This window comes from Carassius auratus, chromosome 44 (genome assembly GCF_003368295.1).
Source record: "Carassius auratus strain Wakin chromosome 44, ASM336829v1, whole genome shotgun sequence".
Taxonomy (NCBI): Eukaryota; Metazoa; Chordata; class Actinopteri; order Cypriniformes; family Cyprinidae; genus Carassius; species Carassius auratus.
Genome location: NC_039286.1, coordinates 3691248 through 3719160, shown reverse-complemented (window position 1 = coordinate 3719160; position 27913 = coordinate 3691248). Strand labels below are relative to the sequence as shown.

The window sequence follows — 27913 nt, the reverse complement described above, 5'->3', positions numbered from 1 at the left end:
CTGGCTGGTTATGTACTTTCGCAAATATAGATTTTGGATATTTATGCATTGCAGCTTTAAGGATAAACTAAAAGAAAGTGAGATATGAGGCTTTGGCAACTAGCTGAAATTAAAATAAGTTTATTTTTATATTTTATTTTATTACAGTTCATGTTCTATTTCAAGCGAAGCAAAAATAATTTTGTTAATGTTTTAATAATGTTCTATTTAAAGTTTAAAGTAAGTTTTAATAATACGTTAATTTGCACTTAACTGACAAATCAGTCATCACTCTTCAAAACATTCCAGTGGAATTATTATAGAATTTGTTTTTCATACTATGAAAATGCTTGAAGAACAATTCAGTTGCTGTTTATTTAGAAAATACTTGCACTTATGTAGAGAGTTACTAAGTTATTAAAAAGTGTTTCCTTATGTTCATACAATCTTATCTGGCCTAGGGTGTGCAGGGACTGCCACTGGTGGCTCCTCGAAGACAATAGATGCCCCTGTTCAGAATGGTTCCAAGAATTAATGTTTTGTGCTGCTCATTGTGATTTCTGAGATTCAGAGTCACTGAACACACATATGTGCACGAGGTTTCTTTCTCTCATTTTCTACACACTTTCTGCACAGAGTCTGTTCGTGTAAACCTTCTCCCCTTCCCCCCATGTCTCTCCCTTTCTGTCCCCCTCGTCCTCCCCTCCCTCTCACTCTCACTTACAGCCTGCGAGCACTATTTCAAGCCTCCATCAGAAGGAGCGAAGGAGAGCGAGTCACAGAGGTCGGGGGGGAGGGGCCGGCAGACAGGATTTGGAGTTCAAGTGCATGTGGAGAAAATGACCTGGGAGACAGAGAGCGGAATGTTAAAGCGCAGTCTGGAATATCCTCCTCTTCTTTTTTTCAGCCACAGATTTTTGCATAAAGAAGGTGAGATAAAAAAAAAAAAAACATGCACTCTCAAAAGAGTAAATGAAAGAAAATCGAACGCCGGGAGATGAGAGTGGAGGACAAAAAAAAAAAGTATTCCGGCCCCCTCCCCTGAACTCTCGGCTACGGCTCACTCCTCCTTCTTCCCTCCCTCCCGTGAACCCCTTAGCCTCTCTTTTCTATCTGTCGTTCCCTCTCTGTCATTCTCTCTCCTCCCACCTCCTCATGCGGTCGCTTGCATACACATGCGCCCTTACAATCTCACTCTCTTTTCCTCTCTCTCCGCCGGCTGCAGTGCTTCTCTTCTCATCCTTGCAGCCTGGCAGCTTCATCCGTGTTCCTCCCTCCTGGACGGAGAAACACGCACAGCCTTTCCAATGGTCCCCCACCCCTCTGCGTGCCTCCCTAAAAAAAAACAGGCCCCTTAAACAGCTCCTTTTCTTACTTGTCTCGGTGTCTGTTCACCGTTCGCTCTCCTTTGCATTTCACCTACATTCTTTTTTTTTTCCCCGTTAAATAATTTGCCAGCTCAATCCAACAAATTTTCGCGTTCATAATGTGTAAGCAGTTCAGAGTGCTTAATGAACAGTAGGAAATGGGATGGGTAGGAGGAAAAAAACGCTAAGAGGAGAGAAGTGACTGGGATAGCGGAGAGGAGGAAGGATCCGGAGCAACGAGAGAAAGAGCCAAACGTGGGATCACGAAACCGCGGGAAAAGGAGGAGGATCGACCAGACTGGTACTCTCGTCTTTCTGTTTAAACCCACTAGTTCTCTTTTTAATTTGTGACCATCTCTTTCTGTCCATCCCTATCTTTCAACTTCAACTATCTGTTACTACTATTTCTTGTTCACTTTTTGAAATCACATTCAAACAACACTTCTTTTCCCTTTCTTTTTAATCTATTTTTGTCTCCTGCATTTTTAATCTTACTGAAAACCAGTAGTTCACTCTGGAATGTCTCGTTTCACATTTTGCGGGCTGATATCGGGGATGTGCAGCATTCAGGCATCAGCGGAGGACAGAATCAAAGAATGTGTGAGATGTGTGTTGAAAACGGATTCTTCATTCCTGCACTTTTTCTTGTCTAATGCTTGTGCTGCAAATATCGTTTCAGTTTGCATGGTAGGATTTGTCCGTAAGTGATTCTGCGTGTGCATGTGTGTGTCGTGAGTGTGTGTGTGTGCCACCATGCATGCTTGAACATGCAGGAAGGTGAACTGTGATTTGGAATTGTGGGGGTCGCTCTCTTTCCCAGTTTCTGTCGTGCTCGCTCTTCCCAGTATGCCCCTAACTTCCTCTGTCCATCATCCTTTCATCCGGGAACCCCCACGACTGTCCATCCATCCGGTCGTCCGCGAGCTCCGGGGAATCCGAGACAATGGCCTGTATGTGTGCTATAGTTGACTTGTACAGTTAGCACTAGGTGAAAAGGCACACTGGGTCTTTGAGTTCGGAAAAGTATTTCAACCATTCTTGTTGCAAACGCTGGGGTGATATATCATGGGAAGCACTGTCGAACAGCGAGCGAGCAAGCTTGTGGACGCATGTGGTAAAGTGCACATCTCATCCAGGGGTTTGCTCAGTGCATTGAGGCATTAAATCAGAGATTGTTGCAATGCACAAAAAGTCAACTGCTCCGTCTATTTTCTGGCTGTTTGTAGTGACTCCGTTTCCTCTTGGAATAATCCTGGGTATTGTGGCATCTCCACATTTTTTACAGAGCGGGTGTTTGTGCTTTAGATCATCATTGGTCCTCAGTGCACCTGGATCTGGTACGTGTAACATTTGTTTGTGTGTAGGTGTTTATTGGTGAGAGGTTTCAATGAAATATGTGTGTGCTTGTGGTTTTCATAAGATTGTTCTCTTAAAGCAAGTTCAATTGGAAAACTACATATTAAAGGGATAGTTAACCCCAAAAGGATAATTCTGGCATCATTTACTCACCTTCACTTTCATTTTTCTGTGGAAAATGCAGGTAACCAAACCATTTTGGTTGAATGCTGACTTTCATTGTATGGACAAAAACTCAAAATATCATCTTTTCATATTTCACAGAATAAAGAAAGCGATACAGTTTTGTAATGGCATGAGATTAATAAATTAATCAGAATCCCTTAAGGTATAATTGATTTTATGTGAACATTCTGTATACTTTATATTTGTACACTTAAGGTTTTATGGACAGACTATTTATAAGGCACTGTGCATTAGTAACTAACATCAGTAATATTTAATTGACTATTAACTTTAAAAGTCTATTTGCAAAATGAGTTAATTAAATATGTTGGTCTAATTTACAGCGTGCTTGGTTTGTAGAGTGTTGTAGTGTTTTATAGCAGCAATTATGTAACATTTAATTAGTATTGTTCACATTAAGAATATAGTGTTTATGTCCTGAAGTAGAATGTGTTAATGTCTTTTTTATTTTTATTCTGTAAAAAAATAAAAAAATAATCATAATAAATTAAGAATTTAATTAGGATTTAATTAGGATTTAGAAAAATGTTAAATATAATGACTTAAAATTAACTGTTTAGGATAAAACATATATATTAGCATAATAAAAATAAGATTAATCATTTAAAATGAATCATTTCTAATCAAGTAATTAAATTAGTGATACTGACTATGTGAATCTTTTTGTATCAAAGGTCAGTTGTCTTGTTATTTATGTCAGTCCATGCTAATTTTTCAGTTCTTTTCACTTAAGTTGTTATGCTGATAATATCATTTTTGAACCCCAAGGACATAATAGGTTGGCTAATAAAACAACTTAGTATTAGATAATTCCTTTTGACTGTTTCCCGTTTTAATGTGTTTATACTTTGCAGTCATGATTCATTGGGGTAAAAAGTGTGAAAAGAAATATGAAGAGCATGATTTTTCAGTAATGTGGTCTGAATGTTATGCTTGCTGCTCTTTGTTCCTGTTTATGTATCTACAGTTTGGCTTTCATATTCATAAAGTCTGATCTAACATAGAGCTCGTTGTTGATATTCATTAATCTGCAGCAATATAAAATCCATTATCTTCTGAAAAGCATCTTGATGGTGGGTTTGCCGTCTGCTGTCTGTGATTGGTTGCTAGCCATGGCCCGCTGGTGGATGGCGTGCATCTGTGCCGTGACCCTGGCTTGACCCTGTTAGCACTCAAGGGGACTGAGGGAAGAAAAAAATCAGGGTGAGCGGAGTCGAGGGTGGGGGTGAATTTAATGACTCTTTGATATCAAAATTTGGATGAGGAAAGCGTCTGGTCTAGTGCTAGACGGTAAGAGGCGGAGGAAAAAACACACGGCTGCTCTTCAGTGACATGCTATGTTTGATACAGAGCCATTGATGGCCATCAAGGGGACTTTCCGGAAAATAACGCCATTGATTTCAACATCAGAAGAGAGATGAAGTGAGAGAAAAGAGCAAAGGAGAGATGATGCCATGGAGTCAGGGTCTCTAGTGTTATGAAATATTACTCATACCGCCTGTCTGTTATGTAACGTTACATAACCCAGGCTTCCGTGGTAACTGTTATTGGAGCTCAACTTGTGATCAGGAGGATAATTGAAATTTATGGATTGGGGCTGAAGAAGTCCTCTGGTGTATAATTTAAGTGTGTAAATTAAGCCTATGTAATCACAGTCATTATAAATATGTACCGTACCTTGATTCATTTCAACAGGAATGATTTGACATTTTTACCTCCCAAAAAAAGTTCCTTTGTTGCTAAAATAATACTAGTAATTATTGAAATCCAACATGTAAGTGAACAGTCCGATTTTCTTATTTCAGAATTTCAAGTGTAGCATGGATCTGCTTCTTTCTTTGAGGATCTGATATTTTGAAGTTCACCTGATCAGTATTGCTAATTTGATTAATTAAATAGATTATGTAGAAATATTGCTGATTCTATGTTTCTTTAATATTTTTCAAAATCCAGGTTTAAATTAGAATTTAAGCCTCAGATATTTTTAATCACTCGATGTGTATGGACATCTCGGTTTATTTAAGATTATTTTTTACAATAAAAATATTTTGCGATTACAGTGGTTTATTCTTACAATGAAGTATAGACCTATTTTCTTCTGTTTTTTTTTTTTTTTTTTACATTTTGAGTCTCTTATTGTAGCAGACCACGTGGCCTTGTTTTAGGCTCATCAGTCTATGAAAGTTGCTATCTTTGAATGTTTCCCATGGTTGTCTGTAACAGAACAGTGTGTAAATTAGCATCAGCCTTGTCTCTAATATCAAGGTCAGAAACCTCATCAGTCTTACCCTTGTTTGTTCATGTCAGAGCCCTGTGGCTAGTGCATATCAGCTGTGTATAGAAACTTTAATGCTTCTTCAAATACATTTATAATTCTTTCAGAATGATTTAATACATCTTGGGACACTGAATAGCCTTTCAGTTTAGTAACTTGTACATATTCATTTACATAATTTTTTATAATACTTCTTCTGAAGTATCTTAGCCAGAAAATGAAAAATGAGACTCTACTTCAGAATCAGATTTCAGTAAGAGCTGAAGAGAGTTCTGGAGAGCAGGTGAAGTTTGGTTAAGGATATGTTATAGGAATTTTTTTTTATTTTTTATATTGTGTTATTTTTAATGTTGTCGTAAAAAATATGTATTTTGAATAGATTATTGACACACAACTATTTAAAACTCATATTTCAAAATCAATGCATTTGCAAAAAAGTCTCTTTAATGTAAGTCATCTTTGAAATGGGGAAACATGAAATTCTCTAAAACTGTTTGCCAAGCTTAAGATTAAATTAAAATTTTACAATGAAATCTGACAACAACTGTCAAATAAATGTTGTTCCTTTTGCTCAAATAGTGTTGAAAACTTTTTTCAGGCTAGTCCAGCCAGTGCACATGCGCAGTCCTCAGCTCATGCCTCAGAACATTGACTGACTTTGAAGGTTAGCTATTGGCTCTTTTACTCAGAAGGCAGAGCATCCATATTGAGCGTTGCATATTTCCCCATTCCAAACTATACGAGTGACACGTCTTGGGTATTCTAAAGTCTTTGATTTGCAATGGTAGGATTAATCAATCGCACATTAAGAAAACACATGAATTGTTGCTACCCTAGTATCTTAAGAATTTAGTCTTGTCCTGACACTGAGATTTTCTGACATTAAAATAAATGTGAAGATTAAAACTGAAGTGGGTATATTTTTATTTTAAAAAAAAAATGTGTATATATATATATATATATATATATATATATATATATATATATATATATATATATAAATAATTCTTAGTATTATTAATATTCTGCAATAAGTATGTGGAAGTACTCTCCGGTGCGATCAAAACATTACTTTAATGTAATTTGAACATCCTACCCGTGCTGATAAAGCAACATTGAAAGATATTTAACACAACATTCAATATACCATTCCTTTACTTATCCTGTCACAACTTACCTTATCTGAGTTTTCCATGTCCAGATCAGTCTGTGGAACCTTTCAACATTTCATTGTCTCTGTTTTTCTCACCCACTCCTTGTTTTACTCCCTCCTTCTCGTTCTCTCCATCTCATGTATTTCTCATTCATAATGGATGAAATTCAACCACATACCATACTGTAATGGATTGCATGCACCTCAGGATATCCCCAGTCACTGGACTGTGCTGGATTTTTCTGTTAAAAGAGATAGATGAAACATGTGAAAGTGAAATATCTCGTGAGGAACTTTCACTTACTCTTGACCTGATACCATGGGAAATGCTTTGAAAGAATTGCCTTAGAAAGCATGAACTGTGAATATTTAAGCAACAAATGTGCAACATATTTCAGTGTTCAATCATTGTCTATTTTCTAGCTGTCTTGACAGTACAATGCCACAAAATGGTTTAAACAAAGCTTTGGAGAAACCATAATGAGGCACATTTACAAAATAGGTGATGCATTGTTCAAAATAAATTATTAAAGTTTTATTGCAGTAGTCCTAGTATTAGTAATTTGTGATGTTCCATTCTAAAAATGCAGTTACATAGTTTTGAGAACTGACTATTAGCACCAATTAGCACAGTTAGAGAGTTAAGTCAATGTTTGGTAGAATTGCAGAACCTCTGCAAACATTTTGAGTGTTGAAAAATAAAATTAGTCACAGACATTTTGTTCTCACTAATGGTGTTAGCACTAAAAGCAAAGAGAATACTAACATCGCGCTTTTAGATCACTCATGGGAATAAAACATTGCGTGATGAGGAGTGCCTTCATGCACATCAACAAAAACAACAGCAACATATCAAACTGAACTTGTCAATAAGCTCTTCACTGATTGGCAACTCGTCATGCAAATTTCCAGCTTGAGTTAAAATTTTTCAAGTTGCATGGAAGACATGATGGAGGCAAATATCACGTGTTTGCAGCAACTGCGTCGCCTGATTCGCAAATTTGTCTTTGCATTGAATTTTTATGTAATCTACTCTCACAAATAATTAAATTCACTTTTGGTGCGCACACACCTTTATTTAGAGTAGACAGTTAATGATGGACAGTTAATGATGAATTTAGTCTGTTTCATTTTTTTTAATTGTTTGACGTTTTGAGTTAACAGCTATACGCAAGAGATACGTAGAGATAGAGATACAGTAGTATTGGAACATCAAAACTAAATATTTTGAAGAAAGAAATATTGAAGAAGAAAATTCATGTATTTTAACTTCCACATTCCCCCACATCTTGAACTTGTTGGTTGTTTGCTGTATGAAATTTCTTTAGAGTAGATCCTTTAGGAAAATATGCAGTTTGTGTTCCAAAAACGAAGCAGAGGTAGCAGAAGAGCATGGTGTCAGTGTCAGAAATTGGTAGATATTTTGACATCTCTATTCCCACATAGCCACAGGATACGTTTTGAGCATAGTAGCACTCGACCAGCATGCAGGAGAATGAATTCCTCAAGAAAGATTAAAACAAAACACTATGGGGAATTATGAGGTCTACTGTGCTTGTCCAAGCTTGAAAGGAACCCAAGGGGAACACTGTTACGTCAGTGTTACTTTTAACTTATACAAAGCTAATCTCTTATAAAGAATCCAAGAATTGTTACTGTTCTTGTAAATGTGCATGGGATAGACTTTAAATGGAAGTGTCTGTGAGATGTCATTGTAATGTCATGCAGTTCACTGGCAATGTAAATGCAATTTCTTATTAGAAGTAGGTTGTAAAGGTTGTAAGTATAGGTTGTAAAACAGTATTTGGAGTTTGGGAAGAAATGTAGATGTTTTGAGAGCATTGGCTGTTTTTGTAATTCTTGCACTGATCTCATAATTCATCTTTCGGTCATGTGTTCATACCATCCTCCCCTGCATCTCTACATTGTTTCGGGAGGCCGCACATAGCTCTTCGTTCAGACGCACACACGCTCCGTACAAACTCACAGTGGCGTGTGATTCAGCCAGATGTCTCAATTAACTAAATGATACGATTTCCAGTCAGTAGCATAAAACAATGCATTTGGAACACATGGGTTGAAAATTAAAGGGCTGTTTACCAGTTTAGAAGTATCAGGTTCATTGTTCCCACTAATCTGATCACAAGGCATTTTTGAAAAACACTGAATATGCATCTTTAGCAAAGGGAAGGCTCATAGAAATGTTGTGTTGTGTAATCTTACTGTTACTCACAACTGAATCACTGAATCTGCATTAATAAGGAAGCAACTTTGCAAATTGACTAACACAAACATACAGGAATGTAGATCTGATGCATGCAATGCATGTGTCTAGAATGATGGCCAAATGCAATGTAATTAATTATAGACTTAATAATACTTTTATACACTTTTAGTTTATAGGCTATGCATTATGCTTGCAGTGGAAGTTTGGAGCTGGAATCAGCACTTATTGTTTTAAATACCCTCAACCTGTTTTACATATTAGCTTACATTTGCTGCTTTACTCTCAGGTTAATAGAGACTCATCAGCTTTTAAGTGTTTTATGTTATGCCAAGTTAATGTGAATGTTATAATATAATATAATATAATATAATATAAATTTATTAAATTTTAAACCATACTTTTAAAGCATATATTAATGTTACACTAGTTAATATTCATTTCAGTATATACATATATTAAAATGATTTACATAATAAATTGTATCTGTTAATATTGTTTACATGAGTATTACCTGAGCAAACATAAACGAACAATGAACAAATTAATTTGATTAATGTGAACAAAGATTAATTTATTATATTGCTCATTATTAGTTAATGTTAGTTAATGCATTCATTTCAATTAAACTAATTATTACCAACTAACCCATTAATAGTTTAATTTATTTAGCTATTGTTTCCTTTAAGAACAATTTCTGTTATCTAATTCAGGCAATATCTTCAATAAACATCTGCCATGCAGAAGAAAAAAAAAACAGTGTTCATTAATAAGTTTATTTATTTTTTATCTTACCATTAGTGTGGTTTGTATGTATTTACACTGATTATATATAATGTATCATAATAAAATGGTGAAATCGTTTTTTTTTCCCCAGAGATGATACAAAACTACCAAATCTTGCTATCAGTTTGATCATGCATATAATCATTGCTGGAAAATTGCTAAATATTATGTAGAAACGTTCATTGAAAGTTATTGAAAAACCTTGACCATTATTCTGAATGCTGCGTGTCTGTGTAAACAGCTTTGAGATATTATTGTCAGAATTTTCTATTGTCTGTGCGTATATGTGTTTGAGTTGTCATGACATTGAGAATATCACTGTTAGAGGCGATGACATTTCACTGTGTAGGAAGGATCTGATGATCGGAGCTGAGAGTGTGTCTAATATACTGCACTTAATTTCTAGCGGGGGTGACAGTGGTCTGTCTGAACATACGTTTCTTTGGAGAAGCAGTAATTATGGAAGTACAGTTGTTGTGTAAGGGTTAACAGCTGCGGCTTGCTGGAATGTGTCCGCATGTGTGTGTGTGTGTGTGTGTGTTGGAATCTTTCCAGGTTGCTGCAGAGAATTCCCTGGCATAGTTGTATCTTTGACAAGACCCTCTCTTTCATTAGATGTCTTGCTTCCTTTTTCATTTTTGACTTTTATTTTTCCCTCTTTTGTCCTCACATGTCACTGTCTTCCTTCTCGATTCTCCCCTCCCCCCTTTTCCTCTCTCTTTCCTTTCCTTTCCTTCACCTCCTGCGTTACCCCATGTGTTCTCTCTCTGTCTCTCTCTCTCTCTCTCTTTACTTCGCACATGAATTTCAAACCCTGAGGTGCTGGGGGTTGGGTGTGAGCGATAGCGAGACCAGGAGAGAGACTGTATTTGTGTGAACGAGTCCTCTTTATGCATGCATAGAATATGAGGATCCTAATGCAGATACTCCGGTATGTTCATCTACATGCAAACGTGCATGTGTTTGTTTGTGTGTCTCATGAGAGACAGAGACGGTGTCTGTTATCGGTGCATTAGAGAGCCTGGTACTGTTGGTCATGTCTGATATGTAGCTCTTGTTCTCAAAGGGCTGCAGTAATTGGGCCGCACATCTGTCTCTTATGATTTGATTGGCCAGTTTCGTGTAACAGTCTAAAGGGGAACTGCCATTCTGTTATGGCTGCTTCATGAACACTTTCTGTTATTGTAATATGGGATTGTTCAGCCAAAAATGTAAATTCCGTCATCATTTTTCTGTCATTCCAAATCTTGATGACTTTGTGACAGAAAATAAGTATTTTAAAGAATGGTTATTCTTTTCAACAGACCTTCAAGAGAGCTCTGGGACACTCATAGACATTTAATTCAAGCATTAGAGTAAATACAGTCTGCTTTTAACCTACAAATCATAGTTTACGTGTCTTTCAGATGTTGGGGACCATTTAATATTGTTAGTTTTGTGAGGGGCTCTATGTCTGTTTGTCTGTCATTGTATCATTCTATTGTTCTGTCATTCTTTCCATCTATTCATCTGTCCTTTCATCCATGCATCCATCCATAACCATTATTTTGAATAGGTTCGCAAAATTATGGTAATTTTCAAAGTTGTAAACTTTCCATGGAAATTAATGGAATATACAGTATATGAATCACTGGGAATAAATTGTACATTTGAAAAGTTTAAGTTAAGTAAAAAAAACAAAAACATATTGCAGCATAATTTAAAACGATCAGATTTAATGCAAATTTAGTTTAAAAGAATATGATTATATGTTTAGTTTATTAAGCATTCTTGTTTTTTGTAGTTGTTGTTGTTCAGTCAAAGAGTTAATTTCTACTTATAAATATAATAAATCAATATAGATTTTTTTGGACAAGTTTAAAAACTTTTAAACAGCCTAAATTTCAAATGAATTCCAGTAAATTTTCATTAAGTTCCCAGATTTGAATATTTTCAAAATTCTCGAGCTTAACTTCCCATGGAAAGTTTCCGTAATGTTATATCCCTTTGCATTCCTTGTCCCTTTGGAGGGACATATCCAGAAATGTCTTTGATTTCAATTCAAGATGCTTAATTGTAATAGAAATCATCCATTCATGATGGCACTGAATCAGTTCCACACTTTCTTTGTGTATTTAGTTTGGAGACTTGTGACTGAATGGCTTGAATGTACATTTAATGGACCTTGAGTTGATATATGAGTCAGATCTTTATATTACACTTTTTTTCTCTCCCTACTTTCTTTTTTTCCCCCAGATCTCAGTTCTTATTCAGCTGGAAGAAATGCCAGTTACATAAAGTAAGTAAAGTGCGTGATCAAGATGGGAAAAATAAAAAATCTCTTTGTAGTTATTTTTAACAAATACTTTTTAGTGATTTTTTAAATTAATCTACCAGTTAGATTATTGTTTACAGTACTATCTATCTACTCTACTCTGTGGAAAACTGAAGTATTCATGACAGTTTTATAAGAGATGTTGAAGTGGGAATTGTATGCTATTAACATGTTGACTATATCCATGCTGATTATTGATCAGACGGGTTAGGTGTTGAGGTCAAGTATACACCACACTGTAGCTGTAATTTGTAACTTGTAGTGGATTCAAAACAGTGGATACTACAAATGTTCAATGGTACAGCAGTCTAAAGCACTCTTCGGACGGGACTAGTTTTCTAAACTACGTTTGAGTTTCGATTCTTACCACCTGACGTCTGTGATTTTCATGTACCAATTCGGACGGGACTAGTATCTCCGTGTTTATTACAGAGGTGGGAGGGTCTGATTTATGCATCTGGGCGTCACAGAGATCACGCGCTCTGTGTGCATGCATTGCATTCATTCAGAATGATTGCCTTAGTATTATTACACAATAAATACTAAATGACTAGTATAGCAAAACCATGTTAATGTGTGGTTCCTTTAGTTTAACTCATTTTCCTTTTTTTTTTTTTTATTTAATGTAATTAAAACATTATGTAACTGAGTATATAAATGAACGCGAGTAATCTTACCTGATGCTGATATTACAATAGCCGGTATTAACAGTTTACACGATCTTGCACTTGATTTTATTATTTGTATTATTTTTGTATTATAATTTATTTGCCGCTAAGCAAATATATCAAACATCCGCGCGGTAAGAGCATCTACGGTAATTCGCGTTGGCCAAAACACACAAGGAAACGCGTTGTGAAATAAAATATCACCGGCAATCACAGACATTCGCATTCGGACAGGATTATTTTTCTCAGAGGATCACTGAGTTTGCTGAAAAACAGTAGGTAATTTGCTCTGGAATTATCACAGAGGTTGTGTGAGAAAAACACAGACGTGGCAGATTCGGACAGGATTAAATCACCAAGTACGTCTGTGAAACGCAGATTTCTCTAACGACCCCCTGTAAAACTAGTCCCGTCCGAATAGGGCTTAAGAGCACAAAACATGGAAATGCCATAGAAATAAGACAAACATACAAAGAAGATGAATTAGTTGTAAGTATAACTAAGTTTAGGTTTAAGGCTCTAAGACATTTAAAAATGCAGGCTGCTACCAAATCTGCCTTCACTATACACTTGTCCTTTTTCTTGTGTCTCTCTTCATGCTGCATTGTTCTCTCTTTCTTTCGCCCTCCTCTGCATGAGTCACTCGTTTAACTGAATGTTGATTTCAAAATAGTTAAATTACTATAGATTTCCAGTCCTTCATCCTTTTCTGCCTCCCTCCTTTAATGTCCTCGTGAACACACACACACACACACACACACACACACACACACACACACACACACACACTCACTTAACGTGGCAAGAAAATAAATAAATAAATGAGTGAATTATCACTTGATATGTGACCAGGCTTTTTGAGCAATCCATTCATTCCCTTCATCCGAGTTCATGGGAAAATACATACAATGTACCTTGATGTAAATGCCTCGGATAGTCACTTGCATTAAGCTAAATTGAGACTTATATAAGTGTTTTATGGCTGACTGTGTGATGACATGAACAAGACTGAAATCATGTTTAAGAGGCTGTGGTGATCTTCTCAAACAGATATGGTGGTTTTGTTAAGTGATGGGTGTAAAAGAGGATAGGGAGGGAAGCAGATGTGGACTTGGGCTTTGTGGTTTTATAAGGATTTCAGCATTTATAAAGCATAATATAAGACCTTTTGATGTTAAATTCCCATGTTCTAAAATCCAGTGCCATTCAAAAGTTACTTTTATTCAGCAAGGACACATTAAATTGGTCAAATTAATTGTTACAAAAGATTTCTGTTTCAAAGCAATGCTGTTCTTTTGAACTTTCTATTCATCAAAGAATCAAGTCATGGTTTTAACAAAAATGTTAAGCTGCACAATAGCTGAAAGAGTGGAGTAAAGAAATCATCTTAAGAGCCACTGTTTATATACAGTATATATATATATATATATATATATATATAAAAAATTATGTACCATAGTATTTACTGAAATGCTGAATTTATTTATGAATATAGACTGACAATTCAGTACTGTAATATCAAAGTGCCATGGTAATACCATCTTAAATCCCATGGTGCTGCCACAGTCTCCATTTTTTATGGATATGCTTTACAGTACTAATGATAACTGTTGTTGCTAGGGCATTTTTTGTGGAAAATTATGGTTTCCATGGTGAATTCTTTTAAGGATGAGACCAAAAAGAATAACCTGCAGATCCTGGCATTTCCTTTACCTAGTTTTTGGAGAAATACATGTATTCCAAAAATTACAAATTTAGGTAGTTGTTATTATGAAATATAAATACTTGTGAAGCAGATTCAGAAGTCTAGTCTAAATGTTCTTTACATTGCATTAGAGAGTCTAAGAAGCTCTTTGAACGTTTTCTCCCTCTCTCCCGTTTTCTCTTGCCCTCTGTCAGTCTTTCTCTCCTTCATCCCCTTTATCCATCACTCGACTCAATATTGATCTGAATTCATTTGTTTCTTATTGATTTAGTTCTCCGCCCTCTGCTACATTGTGCAAACACAAGGACACACAGACTGCTCAGACCACTGCCAACACACATTCAGCCTTGCACGCCATAAACAAGTCACTTCTTTAAAGCACATCACTATAAAAACTCAAATAAAAAGATTGGTGATAAAAAGTGGCCTCAACTATTATGTGCCTACATCAAAACATGAACACTACAATGTACGTATTATGTTCATATTGTATTTCAAAACACTTTTGCAGCTATTGTGGTGGGATAGGGAAAGGACACTTAATATAAAGTTGGACCAAAAGATTTTATTATTAATTACAATTGTCCTTAAACATACTTTTAAATTTAAAAAGCAGCAAAATGGCAGTGTAGAGAGTGGAAAGAGTTTGAAGACACACACTCGCTCCAGGTTCCTCCATCAGGCGGTGTAAAGATGTAGACTGGAGGCAAATATGGCATATTGATCACTGTCCTGAAAGAATGAATTGAGGAGGACCTGACAAGTGAAAATCTCTGAAGAGCCTCTTTATAAGAAGAACGCTCGTTTTACTATAGAAATAAAATGGCATTTTGAAAGAATATTTGTGACCCCGAACCACAAAACTAAAGTCTTAAGTGTCAATTTTTTGAAATTGAGATTTATACATTATATGAAAGCTGATTAAATAAACTTTCTTTGATATCCATTATCCATTGATATGGTTTATTAGGATCTGAATAGGAATACTGCGAAAAATCGCCTTTAAATTGTCCAAATGAATTCTTAGCAATGCATATTACTATTTAAAAATTACATTTTTATATATTTACGGTAGAAAATTAGCTAAATATCTCCATGCATCTTGATCTTTAATTAATATCCTAATGATTTTTGGCATAAAAGAAAAATCAATCATTTTATTGCTAAAAAATACCCCAGCGACTTAAGACTGGTTTTGTGATAAAAAAAATGTGTGATCTTTTTTTTTTTTTTTTTAAATCTAAATAATCACATGATGTGGTGATTAATTAATATAATTAATCGCACATCAAATTTGGAGAAATTAAAATCATTTAAAGTCACTGTTGTGCAAAGCATCAAACAGATATTACAAAAAGTAGGTTCAGAAATAAATATTTTGTTTGATCAAATTTATTACATACTCTTTTGGACCATGTGAATAAATGATGACAGAATTGTCATTTTTGGTTGGGTGAACTATAACTTTAATAATTTATTTTCTTACTTTTACTATTATTTCTATGAAAATATGAAATTATTTCTTTAATGAAATGATACTCTAAATAATAAACTAAAACTGGCAGTAGGTGATGGTAAATGTCTTAATGATTAAGTCATCGAGTCATCTATTCATTCGTTTGATTCGTTCAATTGGCTGATTCATTCAGGAGTGAAGTAAATGGTTCTTTATGAATGGTTCATTGAATCATTAGGCTTGTTTGACTTGAAGTGGATCTTCACCATCAGACCAATCGGTGTGTGACATCAAAGAACCGTGAGAGCTTTAGAGAACAGACGACTCCTTGTGCTTTTGAATCGCTCACGGTACTTTGATGTCATACACCGGTCGGCCTGTGCAGCGCCACATCAAAGCCTACGTGACTATGGCCACTGGTTCAACGCGCCAAATGATTCACCCAATTCATTCAAAATGTGGATTAAGAAATGAAATGCCACTGTGGGTTGCTCAGGGATGAACAGTTCTGATTTGTCTTTACTTTGCGTTGTTTTTCTCCATAAATCTAATTAACACGTTAAATTACCAGCCCTAATTTATTTTATTTATTAAATTGATTGGTATTTTTTTTCAGGGTGATAGATTATTATTTAAACAAGCTATAATGGATTTCTATTATTTAATTGTAAATTTTTCATAATTAAAATGCCATGGAAATGTTGAAATGTCTTGGAGGACCATCTAAATAGCATGGTACATAAATATGGTAATCGTTTAGTACCATGGTGTAAATAAAAGTTACATGATGCAATTACTTGAGGTTTTTAAAAATTAAATGGGGGAAAAATGTAATAGTACTGCTTAATGAATCTGTAAAAAATTATAAATAGAATATTTGGGGTTTATAAGTGTAGTGCCCTGTGTGAACTTTATAAAAACATTCTTTAAAGGTATTGTTCACCCATAAATGAAAATTAGCCCATGATTTAGTCACCCTTAGGGCATCATATCTGACATTACTGTTTCAGATGAACACAGCCGCTGTTATATTTAAAAATGTCCTGGCTCTTCCAAGCTGTATAAAGGCAGTGAATGGTGCCCATTTTTGAAACTGAAAAAGTGCATCCATCTATCATAAAACTACTCCACACGGTTCCAGGGTGTTAATAAAGGACTTCTGAAGCGAAACCATGTGTTAATGTAAGAAAAAAGAAAAGCTTCCAGTTGCTCAAGCAGATCATTCACAACAAGGCACTCAATCGTATGACGTAGGTGCAGCGGAAGGCACAGCGTAAGCTCCGGGGGAGAGAGTGACGAACGTGCAAGCACCGATGAGAAAGCAAAAATGTCAGAGGATTTCATTGTTAGGCAAGAGGAGAATTAATTTTCCTGAACGCGCCTGCTTGAGCGACCGGAAGCTGGAGATTACGGTTTATAAATTATTATTATTATTATTATTTTTTTAACACTGTAACACATGGTTTTGCTTCAGAAGTCCTTTATTAACACCACGTGTGGAGTAGTTTTATGATGGATAGATGCACTGTATTCGGCTTCAAAAACACGGGCGCCATTCACTGACATTATACAGCTTAGAAGAGCCAGGACAATTCTTTATATAACTCCGATTGGATTCGTCTGAAAGAGGAATGTCAGAAACGCCTAAAATGCCCTGAGAGTGAGTAAATCATGGGCTAATTTTCATTTTTGGGTGAACTATCCCTTTAACAATGAAAAACTGGTCATGACCTTTCAACACATTACAGCACTCATCACACTGACTCATTTCAATAATGTTTTCAGTGTATTTTTACGGTACAAACATTATAAAAAAATGTGTCTTCTGTACATTGCCTTTTCTCTACATACTGTACATCTTCAGGAGTTTTTTCCCTCATCACTGTCACCTTTGGCTTGCTTACTGTGGAGTTTTTAAAGCTACTCTTTGTAAACCTACTTTAAAAGTTTTTTTTGTATTGTGAAATGTGCTTTAGATTTTAATGACAGATATCCATTTTTCTTTTTCAGATTTTGCTTGTCTTTTTTGTGTTGTTTTATTCATGCAGCCAAGATGTACGTAGATTTTTTTTTGCTCCTACTATCAAATATATCTGAATTATATCTGAGTCTGAATTTATTAGCTTGTATTGTTCAGTGTAAGAATGGGTAGTGTTTGTGTGGCATATAGGTGTTTTTATTAATTCAGGATAAGTGCAGCTCTTAACCTATACACTTTTTTATCAACAGACGTGGACCTTGCCGATTATGTCTCTCTACATTAGAGCACTTATACACACTGGAAGTGTTCCCTGACAATGTACACTGATAATAGCATCTACAGTTAGTTCTGCTGCACAGAACGTCCACAGTTTGTGAACATTGATAAACATTTTAGACATATTGATCGATCTGTTGCTTTAATGTGTCATTTCAGAACCCCTCTAATTTTGGGATCATCATAATTTCTCCTTCCCCAAAACCAGAATGATGGAAAGAATTTCTGCATGTACGGTAATAATAAAATCACCTTCTTTCTCTTTCTTTGCTTTTATATCCTGATGTCTCTCAAACATTGGAACATATGTTTCTTTAATCATTCAAATATTGGAGAGATGAATCCTGTTGAAACATGAAAACATATTTCGCCACAAAATCGAAGGGGAAGAATAATATTTTGCATAAAGAAAATTAATCCTATTTTTGTTCTTATGACATTCTCATGACAATTAAACACCCCCTCCCAAATGTTTTAGGATGTTCGACATTCTCAGTAATGATACTTTTAATTACTGTAATACTGTGCTGCAATACAAATATTTTTATTCCATAAATTAAAGGCAGTTCCATGAATAATACCATGATGTAGAACTGAAATAAAATATTTTTTCCTACTTAAGACTTTTTTTGGCATGTAAATTAATGAAAATAATGTAATTGTGCAAAATATCTTTAATAATCATAGCAATTTGCTTACATTTCTATACGAAATGTACTACTCTCTATATTTCTTTCTGTTGATTTTGGTGTAAATTATGACCTGGACATGTTTTTGACATGGTTTCATGAGAATCACCGCATGCAACTCTGTCTTCGTTTGACAAAAAACATATAAAACACTTCCACTTTCGATGTCACAGTTATGGATTTTTATGAATACTTTTTTCAGCATCATATTAATTTTAGCAAAGCCATAATTTAGTTTACATGCATATCCCCCCTTACACATATAATTTACAGTTAAGCTCACAAGCAAACTGAACACATTATAGATCCGGATCCAGACGCACACAGCTGGCACAGCACTTAGATGCCACTGACAATGCCCTGGCAACCGATGGGCACGTCGCCAAGCCAGCAAGTTGCCAAGCAGCGAGTTCCCATAGCAACCTGCCATTCGCTGGCTTTTTGAATAAGGTATATGCAGAGAGACACACAGGCTTATGGGGAGGGACATGGATTTGGGTGAGGTGGAGAATAGAGGAAGAATGACAGAAGAAATAAAAGGTAAAAAGAGATCAAATATAAATGAGTGAGTAAAAGAGAGATGGAGAGAGAGAGTTTGTTAACTGGTCCTAAATTGAACTTAAAAGTATGTGATAAACTTTGAATGTTTTTCACATTGTGCGCATTTACACGAAATGAAAATGAATTAATTTCAGTTCCACTTCTTATCAAAAATTCCGCGTTAAATCAACATTTTGAAATGTAGAACTCCAAAAACAAACACTTCGAAACTCCTCCACATTTGTTCCTGCTCCATCGCTGTGTGGTCTCATAATTAAGATCATGACAAGTGTGTGACCTCATGTCCCAGTGATGTGTGCTGGCAAAGACACACACATACATATTCAGGTTGGCAAAGAGCTGGCACTGGCACCAGCGTGCCGCATTCGCACGTGATTGGACTGTGAATGTGGCAGTGAGAGAAAGAGAAAGAAAGAGAGAGGAAGATAGGGTGGAGCCGAGCCAGAACGGGGAGGACGAAAGTCTTTAAGTGTTTTAAACAACTGGAACATTAAGAGCAGGACGAACAAATCCACAGGCCAAGTTGTCAGCGGTTGGGTTTGTAGTTTAGTTTGCGTCAGTAAAATGAATGCGTTTGGCTGTGAAAAGGACAGAGAGTGAGAAAGGAGCTGAATAGACCACGCAGTTAATGTTTGGACCACATTCACGTCTCACCCTGGAGATCTCTGTCATTGTTAGATAAACAGAGCTGTCCAACATATGTGTCTGCATTTGTCTGGGTCTCTGTCTGTGAGAGGAACAGTGTGAACGTTAACTGTTTCCTGTTAAACGAATGCTTCCCTCGAAACTCCTAATAATCTGATCATCTTCCCCTGCAGTGAGCTGTTAACTGATGCTTGATGCTAAAACTAATGTTTAAATGTCACAGATGATTACTTTGAAAACATGGTCATATTTTACCCCAAAATCAGAAGGAAAAATATTATTTTGCACAAATGTTTTTATTTTAAAAAAAAGTTTTTATGACAATTAAGCACCCCCTCCCAATTTAGGGGGATTTGACTTTTTAAATTTATTCTCAAATTATTCTCAATAGTGATACATTTTTATTATTCTAATAATACAGTTGTGTTGTGTAAATTAAAGTAACGCAAATACTACTTTGATTACTTATAATTACACAAATTATGTAAAATATTATTTTCCCAACTTAATGATAATGAGCAGGTAATTCAATTATTATTATTAATGCTTTAGATTTTATGAAGATAATTTAATTGTTCAAGAAAACCTTAATAATCCTAATAATACGCTTGCATTTATATATACAAATTTTTTTTATATATATATATATATATATATATATATATATATATATATATATATATATATTTTCTGTTGATTTTGTTGTTAAAATCGACTTGTACATGTTTTTGACATTGTTCTGCTTTGGCAAAGAAGCATATGTAATTCACAAACAAATCCTTCAGTCTCGTTTTATGAATCAGATAAACTAGTTCATTTATAAAAATTCTAATTAAAAAAACGATTTGTTCATGAAACAGCTCAATTGCTACTTCCAGGGAGCATTTTGAAGATTTGTATTAAATTCTGATGTAAAATTTCTGACTAAAATATAGTGTCAGAGTCATACTTTTTCATTTCATAAATCCTCATTTATAGTAATTAGATTAGAATTTAATACCTTTCTCTTTATGTTTTGCACAGACTTAATATCATAAGCATTTGGAACATCATGTTGGTGAGTAAATACTGGCATTTTATTCATTTCTGGGTGAACTATAATTTAAATTAAAGGCTGACGGATGCCAAGAATCTGGAAATTGTTTGCTGATACACAAACTTTTGAGGTAACAAATGCCAGAATGAGAATCTTCATTCTAGAGACAAACAAATAGATTGATCCACAGGCTGGATTCATTTTCCAGGGTTTCAGACACATAGAAGTACAAACCGAAACAGATGAAGGGCATTCTTCTTCTTTGAACTGCGTTTGAAATTGATTGAAGTCACCTCGTTAAGCTTGTGCAATTTCCAAGTACTTCAAACGCCCCAAGATCAGACTTTCTTATCGGTTGTTTTTAGTAGTGCAATAAGACCTTTTAAAGACAGCACTCTTCATGATGGCTCGATCGATCAAGATTTCTTTTGTATTTCCATATTTTATTATGTGAAAAACGTCATGTCAGTCTCCTGAATGGTATTAAATACCCACTCAGAAAGTCTCCAGATTGATTTGCTCTCTCATGTGTGCTTTCAGCCACCTTTGAGGATTCATCTCACACATGGAAAGAATGAAAGAGTCAGAATGTAAAAATAACATGTATGACTACTTCAAATAATAGTCAAGAAATCAATTCTGTCACTTGACATAATGGTCCGTGCTCACAAAAAAAAAAAACTCTTTTATGACATGGCATTTTCAAAGCTGATTTTTCTGGCTTCAAGGCTGCGGGTGTAATGAAAATGAGAAAGAGGTGTATGTCTGGACATAAGAAAAGAATACATTCCATATACAATAATGTACTCCTTAAAGGGATTGTTTGCCCAAAAATGTCCTTCATATCCTTCCAAATCATAAGACTTTCAATCATCTTCAGAACAGAAATGAAGATGTTTTTAATGAAACCTGAGATTTCGCTCCCTCCATTGAAAGTCCATTCAAAAAAGTGCATAAAGAGATCATAAAAGAAATCTATATGAACAGAACAGTTTAATGCAAGTCTTCTGAAGAGGCACGATGACTTTATATGATGGGTATATTCACTTTTATTCACATATACACATTGATCAGTGCACATACATAAGAGTTCATCAAATGTGTTAAAGAAGTTGTATTTGTTTGACATGCAAGAACACACTTCAGTGGTTCTTTCACATCAGAAAGCACATTTAAGTTTCCACTTACCATATATAATAAGCAATCTTGTCTCTTCTGAAGACTTATGGTTATGCATCCTTATGGTTTATTGAATCATGTCTTTATGAATTTTCGAAACGTCATTGTTTTGCTTGTGTGGTCTTTCAATGGATTGACAGAAATATCAGCAGTTTTCATTCAGATATCTTTTCTGTGTTTCAAAGATGAACAGAAGTCTTATTGGAACAACATGATAGTGAGTTAATGATGACGCAATTTTCATTTTTGGGTGAACTATGCCTTCAAGTCTATCAGAAAATGAATAGTATTTTTTTAACAATTGGATGATGTTTTTGCTTTACATAAGTTTGTCAGGCGGGGAATACATTGTGAGAGTATATAGAAATCGAACCATGAGTCAGTGCACTGCGGGCTGAGGTAGTTGGTTGTATGGTTTTGCATCATAATCAGCCTGGAGTTAACTGTACAACCTTCTAGCTTTCCCTGCGGTGTCACCATTACGTCGAGGTGAGTATGAATGACCATCAGCTGCATGCAGAAAAGCATTTAAAAGGTTTTTGCCTTCAAATTGAGCTGCAAGAGTGAAAACGAGACATATGGTCTGAATCAGCACAGAAGCAGCTTCATTTTAGTAGTTCTTGTAGCTTCAGTGTTTGTTGCGCTATCATTAACAGGCTGTTAGTCGCTCCTATCTGCCAGATGGACAGTTTGGGTGAGTGCCCAACTGCCCCCATCCACAAGAGGGCTCCAACAAACCTGTCAAGTCTAGTAAATTCCTAATTAAAACCAAAAAGGTGGAGATAACAGATTGAAATGAAATATATTCAAGAGGATAAATAAATTTTGTGTAGATTGTTCAACCTTTAGGTCAAACAGTAGAGCATTCCATCATATTTAATCAATTAATTTTAATTTCATGGGTCATTGTGGAATAACACTTAAAAATATATATAATTTAAGTGAATTTTTAAATAAAACAGTTAACATCAAATTTTTATGTAATATTTTTTTCTGATAACAAAAGGTGGATATTTTGTGTCACTTCAAAATAAAATTATATATTTGTAGCTTTTTTAAATTATTGTGATATAAGCAGCTGAGAAAGTATTATTCAGAATAAAAGATATTTCTTGCGTTGATGAAAAGATAGACACAAGTTGGCATATTTAAAATCTGATGGGATCCACATGATAGCGCATACAACCATCTATTTTAAACCAGTAGAGCCATTAATATAATATAATATAATATAATATAATATAATATATAATAATATAATATAATATAATATAATATAATATAATATAATATAATATAATATAATATAATACACTCACCTAAAGGATTATTAGGAACACCATACTAATACTGTGTTTGACCCTCTTTCGCCTTCAGAACTGCTTTAATTCTACGTGGCATTGATTCAACAAGATGCTGAAAGCATTCTTTATAAATGTTGGCCCATATTGATAGGATAGCATCTTGCAGTTGATGGAGATTTGTGGGATGCACATCCAGGGCACGAAGCTCCCGTTCCACCACATCCCAAAGATGCTCTAATGGGTTGAGATCTGGTGACTGTGGGGGCCATTTTAATACAGTGAAATCATTGTCATGTTCAAGAAACCAATTTGAAATGATTCAAGCTTCGTGAAATGGTGCATTATCCTGCTGGAAGGATGGGTACATGGTGGTCATGAAGGGATGGACATGGTCAGAAACAATGCTCAGGTAGGCCGTGGCATTTAAACCATGCCCAATTGGGACTAAGGGGCCTAAAGTGTGCCAAGACAACATCCCCCACACCATTACACCACCAGCCTGCACAGTGGTAACAAGGCATGATGGATCCATGTTCTCATTCTGTTTACGCCAAATTCTGACTCTACCATCTGAATGTCTCAACAGAAATCCAGACTCATCAGGCAACATTTTTCAGGTCTTCAACTGTCATACTGGATGTTTTTCCCTTTTCACACCATTCTTTGTAAACCCTAGAAATGGTTGTGTATGAAAATCCCAGTAACTGTGCAGATTGTGAAATACTCAGACAGTCCCGTCTGGCACCAACAACCATGCCATGCTCAAAATTGCTTAAATTACCTTTCTTTCTCATTCTGATATTCAGTTTGGAGTTCAGGAGATTGTCTTGACCAGGACCACATGCCTAAATGCATTTAAGCAACTACCATGTGATTGGTTGGTTAGATAATTGCATTGAGAAATTGAACAGGTGTTCCTAATAATCCTTTAGGTGAGTGTATAATATAATATGCAATTTTTGTTGATATAAAATGTTTATTTCATACAGAGATACTTCTGAATTGCTTGCAATGGAGAAAAAAGAGGATAAATCAGAAAAAAAGGTTGGTCAAGTATTGAGAAGCACTCAATGGCTGATAAAACTGGAATATAGGATGGTATTTTATCATTGGAAAAAAATGACTCCGTTCACACAAGTACTTACGGTTTAATACATGGAGAAATAGCACTGCTGTAGCACTCAATTCTCAGTTTTCCCCATCACTGAAAGTATTTTGGACGAAACCAGGCAGCACTTCAATATCCATTTTCCATTACCCATAATCTGCTAATTAACTCATTTCAGTTTGTTTTTAGGTGCGAACAGACATTCTTCACTTTTTAAGCACCTACATTATTACAAATAGCAGGATATTCGGATGGTCTTTAAGTTGTGTGGTCAGTGTGTGTTTGTAATTAGCCTCTCAATCATCTCTCCAGCACTCATATGAATGATTACAGTCTCCTCCTCCTCTGTCTGTCCCGCTGACTGTCTGGCCGCTCACACGGTCTGCCAGGATCCGCATTGCGTTGCCCTTCTCCACTAAGAGATAAAAAGAGCACATATCAGCAATCTGTGCCTTACGTCGTTCTGTTCCAGTCACATATACACACACCAAGACATTCAGGCTCATATTATGAAAAAACAGAGAAATCACACTCAAGAGAGACTGGACTGAGACCGACCCGAGAACAAAGAAACGGTCCTGTGCACGTAAACGAACCTGTGCAAATAAAACCCTCCCATGCGTATAGCCTCAGGAAAAGCTACGATTTAATGGAAAATTCCAGCTTTTTAATCATATAGTGAGAATTATTACATGAAGGAGTGTGCCATAGATCTAGATGCATTAATTTGAGTGCATGCTATTTTTTTTTATAACTAACATCAACATGCAAACAACTATATTGAAATTGTGAAAGCATTACCTTGATCCCCATCCATGTTTCACGGTATAAAAGTGCGTCATGGTATTCTGCTGTTTCTGTCATGATCGTGTTGCCTGATTCTTGTTCACTCGACTGTTTCCCCAAACACTGCCTCTGTCTCTGGTGTTTTGGCTCGTTATCTTTTGATTAATCCATCTAATTGTTTGTTTTCCTTTTCAATACGGCACTGATTGGATGTGTAACTTCTTTGTTTGTTTGTTGATTCAGCTCCATCATCAGCGTGTTTGGTGAATTCACAATGTGGATTATGAATATTTATCGTGCACGGGCTGATGGGATTGAGATCCTGGAGATTATATACTCTCTGCGGATTTAAGGTGAAACTAGACGGTTGATGAATTGACTGGTTAGCATCAACCCTGCTGGTTCATTGTTTTAACTACACCATTTGGTAGAAAAAACAATGTCTTTCTCTAGAGATTGCATCATAAGAAAATGTATATTTGAAATAAAATTTAACTAAGTAACATATCAATCAAAAGTATTTCATTTATATTGTTGTAGATTTTCTGCTGCTTTTGACATTAAGATGACGTAATGTACATGAAACAAAGACGGCAGCCTCATGTACTTCAGGGGATCCTACGCCAGCTGAGCATTTGCCCTTGAGATGATTGGAACTGATGTATATCTCCTACTTATTTCCATGTGTAAATCTCATATGTCTTACTTTGTCTCAGATTTTTGCTCCGCACAGTATATTATTAAATAGTCTTTAGATTATTACGTAACCCGCTAGCTCTTATAAATGTGTCATATGACGTGCTAGTCTGAGTTAAAATCCTGTACCTTAACATATATGTACAGTCTTCTCATGCAGGCTTAATTGAATCATTCCAACCTGCCATTAGATCAAATCTTTCAATCAAAGGAAGGAGTTTGGTATGATGCAGCATGATGGCTGGTGACACTTTTCATTACTGCAGGGTAATCACCCAAGAGCTTTTGTTGTCTGGGAGAGGAATCTCGTTCTCATTCTCTCTCTCTCTCTCTCTCTCTCTCTTGGAAATGATCTTTAACTCACAATCTCCCCATCTATCTCATATTGTTTCATCTGTTCCATTTCACACACAGAGACTCTTCCAAGCCTTGAGATCAATCACAAGGTGTTATGACTGTTCTTGCTTTCGAGTGCCAGACATTGCTGTTGGGTGGGTGGGGGTTTAGAGAGATAGAGAGAACGACAGACATCGTACGGACAAAACGCAGGAGAGGAGAAGAAGAAAACGGGTGGTGGGGGGTTGGTTAGAGGAAGTGGAGCGAGACACTAAGGCAGGGACAGTGACGACAGGGAGCAGCACTGGGTCTGAACGTCCACGGTGCGCGCTGGTTGGGTGCGTTAGTGTTTAGGTGACACTGATTTATGATGTTGGGGGGGATTAGACATGGTTTCTGTCGGGGCGGGAGGAAGGAGTAATGAGAGGAAGGGAGGGAGAAACAGAGAGAAAGAGAAGAGAAGAGGGGACGCATCAGATAATGGTGGGCTGCTCAAAGCGCACCTATCTCATGAGCTGCGCCGCCTCTGATCGCCACGAGTGTCAGAGCATCATCGCCACGCTAGGAGGGAGAAGAAGAGAGGAGAGCACAGGGCGAGATAGAAGTCAAACAGGGATGGAGGAAACTAGTTTATCGTACGGCTCTAAGGAAGCGAACGTCTGGAGACACTATAGCGGATTTCGTGACAACTCTTTAAGTGTGTATAACATACGAGGCGTACCGTGCGTGACTGTGAGTGCGTGTTTCGCCGTAAATGAGGTTGGGACGAGAAGGAATAGTGATCAAGACTTGACATATTTAACATTTGTAACACTGCAAACTGTTGTTTTTCCCTGCATGCCATTCTAAATCTGGCTTTTTGTCTGCTGTTTCCCTCTCCACTCTTGTTTCGAAAGAGATAGGCAGTCTTAAAACTGGGGCACTATGAGACCGAGAGGAAACGAGAGAGAGAGAGAGAGAGAGCAGTGTTTGCTGTTTTCTGGTACTGCATGCTTTCTATACATCTTCGACCCACGACGTGCCGCATTTATCATACAATTTATCGCGCAAAGGCCGGGCGGTTTGTAAGACACATCACACGTTTTTAGATATACCACCTATGTGTTTCGCTCACTTGCACACCGATGCCTTTGGGTTTGTGGCTTTGGTGGAAAAGGAGGGCAGCCAGAGAGAGAGACAGAGTGAGGGCAGAGACAGATTGCTGGCAGTGCATATCTGTTTTTGGGTTCATTTGGTTCATATGTCATGCTCGGTGTCTGCCACCAGGGGGCCTGACAACTAACTGCGCACTTGTTTATGGCGCTGATGCGAAGTCTTAATTTTTCAATTCTCATTGGGGGATCGCTGTAAATTCACGAGGGTTCAAATTAGTGTAATGTGTTCAAATTTGCCTCTGTTTGCCGCAGGTCGCAACCTTAGACGATTTGAAGACGGCACTCGATTAAGAGAAGAAACCATCATTGTGATGCAGTTACTTTTTCTTTTGCAAAATTTGACAAAGGTAAGAAGAAAGGTAAAGAAGTGTCATCATCTAAGATTAGTATGCGGTATGTATAATGCAGTGCGTGTATGTATATATTTTTATATATATATATATATGTGTGTGTGTGTGTGTGTATGTATGTGTGTGTGTATATATATATATATATATATATATATTGACGCACACACACTACCGATTAAAAGCTTTGGTTTGGAAATATTTTTTAGTCTTTAAAAAAAAAAGTCTCTTTCGTTGATCAAGACTGCATTTGTTTGATCAAAAATAGTTAAAAAATATATATTTATTATTATTATTATTATTATTGATTAATTATTTATTTATTTCATACAAATTTTTGTCAATG

General features: G+C 36.0%; 1 long non-coding RNA gene across 1 annotated transcript; it reads left to right on the top strand.

Moving 5' to 3' along the window:
• The first annotated feature begins 464 nt into the window (after positions 1-464).
• On the top strand, positions 465-27557 carry LOC113062160 (uncharacterized). Its single transcript, XR_003278510.1, has 5 exons — positions 465-1647; positions 11562-11604; positions 17886-17962; positions 20645-20678; positions 27473-27557. It is a non-coding gene; the product is annotated as an uncharacterized LOC113062160 (long non-coding RNA).
• The last annotated feature ends 356 nt before the right edge of the window (positions 27558-27913 follow it).